Source organism: Gallinula chloropus (assembly GCF_964237585.1).
Source record: "Gallinula chloropus genome assembly, chromosome: 19".
NCBI lineage: Eukaryota > Metazoa > Chordata > Aves > Gruiformes > Rallidae > Gallinula > Gallinula chloropus.
The window spans coordinates 12,523,312-12,529,561 of NC_140104.1; positions in this window are offsets into that span (position 1 = coordinate 12,523,312).

Consider the following 6,250-nt stretch of genomic DNA (forward strand, 5'->3'; position numbering starts at 1 on the left):
GCTGCATTGGGAAAGGATGGAAGTGAACCATGTTATTACAGCCTAGACAAACTAGGAGGAAAAACCCAACAACTCACAAAGCTACTAAATACACACAGGTCCTCACGTGAGTTGCATGGCCAGCCCTGTGCAGAAGAGGATGAACAGTTTATTGCTGCTTAGAAATACCCAGTCCTCAATTTCCACACGGCATCCTTGATCTCCTGGTTCCTCATGCTGTAGATGAAAGGGGTTGACAGCTGGTGGAAACACTGGGTAAAGAAATGCCATTACCAGGTGCAGAAGGTAGGCAAACACATCATTTTGAGGATAGTGCTGTGATGCAAGAAGTCACTGGGAGGAAGTGTGGTGAGCTGGTGGCTTTGTCTTTGTGGGAGCAGCTGTTGAGGACGAAGAGTCAGCAGTACAGGCAGGGACATCGTGGGGTGGGAATGAGATTGGAAAGCGTGTTGTGTCCCTGCAGCCTAAAGGAAACATGCACAAGTGTGAGGCAGTGTGGCACAGGCTGTGGTGCAGATGGACAAGGGTGCCATTCAGGCTACAAGTGCCTGATAGGTCTTTGCCTCCTTGGCTGTGGCTGATGTCCCTGCCACAGAGACCTCAGGGAAGACACGTTGTCCTCATGGCCATGGAGCATGGCTGACTCCTTGCACCCTCCCCAGGGGAAGCCACCATGTGTCTTTCCCCTGTCCTTCTCTTGGTGTCACACTCCCCACATCCCAAGGAAGAGCCCTGAGACACAGGTGAGTGTCAGGATCTCCTTGCCCAGGGGCTGGGGGTCAGCACTGGCATTTCTGCTTCATTAGACCAAGCCAGGGTGTCCTCAGCATCAGAGCTGCCTGTGCTTTGCCTGTGTTTGTCCTCATGGCCTCCAGTTGTCTGCTCTAACGAGCCCCTGGGGAGGCCTTGTCAGAAATGGCTCCCAGTGGGGCCTGTTAGTGCTTCAAGGTACTTTGGGCATTACTCCTGACTTGAACTTCTTGAGAAGTTTCTTCAGTGTCCTCTTGGCATCTGAGTTCTGTTGACTCACCAGAGACACCATGGGGCTCATTAACATCCAGAAAGCCCTTACAAGCATGGCTCTTCATGTAATTTCCTTTCAAAAATTAAGACTTGTATAAGTAATTGGAGAGGTTTTAATTGGGTGATGAAACAATCACAGTAATTTCACAATGGAGGATTTTTTCATAGAAAAAAAAAGTGTCATTTTTCAGTCCATGGAAGATGTCTTAGCAGCATTCTACAAGGGATGTTTGTCCAGAGATCTCGTAGATGGTTCTGGACAGGATGGGAAAGCAGTCCCTTGAGATCCAACCCTGTCTGGAGAACCTTGCTCATCCCCAAGACCAGCAGTTCCCTCGCTGGCCTCCTGGGACTCCCAACACTTTTCCTCACATCACCCGTGTTCACAGGCACAGGCAGATTTCTCTGACAACAAACAGCAGTTCAACATGATCCAGTTCAATACCCATGAAATCTCCTCAGCTGCCTGCTACAGCCAAGCAGCGTGTGAAGGGGGTCAGCTTTCAGAGGAGAATCTCTCCCAGAACATTTTCAATCAGATACATATAAAGGTCACTTATCAACACACTGAACCTCTGACAGAACAGTTCATTAGACTTCTGAAAGATGAGATATTTTTCTGTTCTCTGAAGCTCAAAGTTTATCAGCATCTGAATGACCAAAGAGCGAGTGGAGGTGGAAACCTTTGAGCAAAGTGAAGTGCACACATCAGGGTAGTATGGAGAAGGTGTCCTGGGGCATGGCTGTATCACCAGGAGAGGTGGAAACACCTCAGTGATGAGAGAGATGAAGAGACAGACTGGGGGTAATGCAGGTTCAGGGGAAGGTGAGTATGACACTTCCTGGAAATTCCCAAGTCGTGAAGTGATTCAAGGAGTCAAGTGATTCAGCTGATGAAGATGCTTGTAAAGTGTTTATAAAAATGAATTTAAAAAAAAAAAAAGAACACTTTTGGCTGTTTGCAGACAGACATGATGCAAAGAGAGCACAGCTTGTCATTCCATAGTGTCAAGGTCACACAAGGCCTGGAGATACTGCATGAGGAATGGGATGACTGTGGCCCATGTCATTACAGCTTAGACAAACCAGAACGAACAAGGCCCACGCCTTTTGAAATACCAACAGTGGTGGTGACTGCACCACTTCCCTGGGCAGCCTGTTCCAATACTTGACTACCCTTTCAGGAAAGAAATTCTTCCTGATATGAGAAATAAATCTCCCCTGGAGCAATTTGAAACCATTTCCTCTCATCTCAACTCTGTTCACCACAACTCTTTGGGCCTGGCCTTCAGCCAGTTTCTAACCCAGCACAGAGTATACCCATCAAATCCATTAGATGCTATTTTCTCCAGCAGGATGCTGTGGGAGGCAGAGATGAAGGATTTACTGAAGTCCAGGTAGATCACATCCACAGCCACTAAGCAGGTCATCTTGTCATAGAAGGAGATCAGCTTCCTCAAGCGCATTCTAATCCCACACTGACTGGGCCTGATCACCTGAGTGTGCTGCATGTGCTGCATGATGGTACTCAAGATGATTAGTTCCATCCCCTTCCCCAGCACTGAGGTCAGGCTGACAGGCCTGTAGTTCCCTGGGTCCTCCTTCTGTCCCTTCTTGTAGATGGGTGTCACATGTGCCAGTTTCCAGTCAGGCAGAACCACCCTGGTCAGCCAGGACTGCTGGTAAATAAGGGAAAGTGGCTTGGGGAGCACTTCTGCCAGCTCCCTCAGTGCATTCGGGTGTGTCCCATCCAGACACATTGACCTTTGCAGACCTAATCGGGGCCTCAGTCTACTTCCTGTCCCCATCTTTCCACTCCGGGGTCTGGGAATGGAGAGACAACTGTTCTTACCACTAAAGATTGAGGTAAAAAAGGCATTCATTACATCAGCCTTTTCTTCATCATCCATCACAGTTGTTCCCCCCTGGATCCAATAAAGGTGGGAGATTCACTCTGTCCCATATAATATTAATGTATTCTATAGATGCATTAATAACAAAAGGAGGGCCAGGGAGAATCTCCCAACTTCATTGTAGGTTGCAAACAAAACATGAAAGGGCTGAAAAAGCTTCCTGGCCAGAAAACTCTCCAGGTAGCCCACTAGCCGCCCCAGGAACCTTGGGAGGAAGGGCATTCCTAGCCAAGGGAATGGTCCTATAACACCAGACATCATTTTCTGGCTCTACCAGTGTCCACATTCAAAAAATGTTAAGCATCCAGTAATAGCTCTCAAACAAAAGGTTTGAGAGCTGAAATAACTGGGGAGCCCTAAACTTCCTCTGACAGGGGGATCAGCCTCAGTAACTTCGGGGCTCAGAGCTTCTGTGGCTGAGGGAATGGTCTGCAGAGTGCCTGGTGTCATTTTCGGGCTCTACCCGCGTCCAACTTCAAAAATGCCAAACGTCAAGAAAGAGCCCCAAACAAAAGGTGTGAGGGCTGAAAGATGTTTCTGGCCTGAAACCTCCCCAGGTAGTAGAATAACAGTGCAACAAACCTTGAGGCTCAGAGCATTCCTAGCCAAGGCAATGGTCCTAAGAGTGCCTGACATCAGCTTTCAATCTACCAGTAACAACCTCTAAAACTGCTAAACCTCCTGCAACAGGTCTCAAACAAAAGAAATGAGGGCTTGAAGATATTCCTGGCTTGAAACCTCCACAGATATCCCACTAGCAGCCCCTGTATACCATTGGGCTCAGGGCATTTCTTCCAAGGAACTGGTCCAAACTCTATCAGAGATAATATTCCCGATCTAAAAGCATCCAAATTTGAAACTGGTAAATGTCCAGTAATAACTCTAAACCAAGTGTGTGAGGGCTGAAAATATTCCTGGCTTGAAACCTACCCAGATGGGACACTAGCAGCCCTGTTAACATTTCAGCTCAGGGCTTTCGTGTTCAAGGGTATCATCTTAACAGTCCCTGCAGTCATTTTCAGGCTCTACCAGCGTCCATCTTCGAAACCTCGAATCAACCAGTAACAGCTCCCAAACAACAGTGCGAGAGCTTAAAGATGTTACTGCCCTGAAACCTGCTCCAGGTGTCGGCTAGCAGCCCCAGCAACAGTTAGGATCAGGGCATTCCAAGCAGGGAGAATTGTCCTAACAGTGACTGATGTTGTTTCCAGGCTCCACCAGTGTCCATATTTTAGACTTCTAAATGTCCAGCAATAGTTCCTAAAAAAAGGATTGAGGGCTGAAAGAGGTTCCTGGCTTGAAATCTCCCTTGTTAGCACTCTAGCAGCCCCAGTAATCTTGGGGCTCAGATTTCTCCTTACAAAGGTAATGCCATAACAATGCTTGATGTTATTTTTGGACTCTCTAAGTGTCCAACTTTGAAACTTCTAAATGTCCAGCATTAGCTCCCAAACGAAAAGGGGCAAGGGCCAAAGATGATCCTGATCTGAAAACTCCATAGGTCACCCACTAGCAGCAAGAGTAACATTAAGGCTCAGCACATTCCTAGCCAAGGGAACGACCCTACTGGTGCCTGACATCATTGCACAGCTCTGCAGTCCTCCACTTTTTAAGTTGCTAAACTGCACAAATGGCTCCAAAACAAAAAGGTGCAAGGGCTGAAAGAAGTTCCTGGCCTGAAACCTCTGCAGGTAGCACAGTAGCAGCACCAGTAACCTTGAAGCTCAGGCTTTTCCTTTCCACAGGAACAGTCCTAACATTGAGTAACATCACTTTCAGGTTATATCAGCATCCAGCTTCAAAAATGATAAACCTCCCACAAGAGTTCCAATCAAACTGTGTAAGGGCTGAAAGATGTTATTGGCCTGAAACCTCCCAGGGTAGCCCACCAGCAGACCAGGTTACCCTCTGGATCAGGGCATTCCTAGCCACAGGAATGGTCCTAAAGTTGATTGACATCTAATTCCGACTCCATCACGGTCAAACTTTGAAACTGCTAAATGTCCAGCCCTCCCAGGGTAGCCCACCAGCAGACCAGGTTACCCTTGGGATCAGGGCATTCCTAGCCACAGGAATGGTCCTAAAGTTGACTGACATCTAAATCCGACTTCACAAGGGTCAAACTTAGATACTGCTAAATGTCCAGCAATAGCTCCCAAACAAAAAGAGAAAGGGTCTAAAGAGGTTCCTGGCCTGAAACCTCCCACATTATTCCACAAAACATCACAAATTTAAACAAGTACTAAATACAAAAATACCAATCTCCCTGGGGTAGGCATCTGAGCATGCAAGCCTGAGGATCTAGAGGATTTCACAGAAGAACTGGTCAACAGCATTGCCCTTGCAGAGGGGGAGGGAAAATGTATTGGTTGTGAGCAGCACAGCATGGAGAAACCCACTGCAGCTCCCCTGTGTCTGCCAAGGGCAGGAGGAGGAAGTGGGGAATGAAGCTGCCATGGGACATTCTCTGCCTCTTTGCAGGAAGCCCTGTGGAAGGAGAACAAGACAGTGAAAACTTGGGACACTGTTCACTGGCAGCATGGGGCTCTGATGTGAGCTCTCCAGATGCCAGTTTGTCCTTGCAGCAGCAGGTCTATCATTTTTAATATCTAGGATCATTTCTGGATTGTGGTTTCCACTTCCCCCAACTGCAGAGCAGAGCTTTGTGGATTTCTTTCCCCTGATTTTGTTCTCTGGAAACCCTGAGAAATGCCCAAATGCTCACCTAAACCCCTTCATTTCACAGGTGGAAAGAGATCGCTCCATGCCTGCTCCAGGTCTGGGAGTCCTGTCTCATGGGGAGACACAGAAAGGTGATTCTCCTGCCCAGCTCTGGTTTCATCAGGAGAAATTACTCTGCTGGATAGAAGGATTTCTCCCCAGCTGAGGGAGGCAACATCAGAGATGAGAACACAGAATGATCCCCATGAGGCCTGAGGCACCAGGAGGGAGCCTAGAAGAACTGGTCTTCTCGTGCTGAGCTGGTCTGTGCTCCTGGGATGGAGGGAGCTCATGGCAACCTAGCAGCAATGCAGAGAGACAGCTCTGCCCAGGAGCAGCTCCTCTGCCAAGCACACAGGGCTGGGGACACTGCCTGTAGGCACCGAGGGGAGACCTGTGAGGCTGAGAGAGCTGATGGATGCTGAGAGCTCACTGGAAGAGAAATCTCCACAGCACTCTGCCTGGTATGTTTGTGGGTGCAGGTTCTGTTCCTGGCAGGATCTCCTAAAGCTGGGACATGGGACAGTGTGTGGGGTCTGTCAGGAGGACAGGTTCTCTATAGGACCAGAAAGTGCTGCCTGGAAGGGATGCCC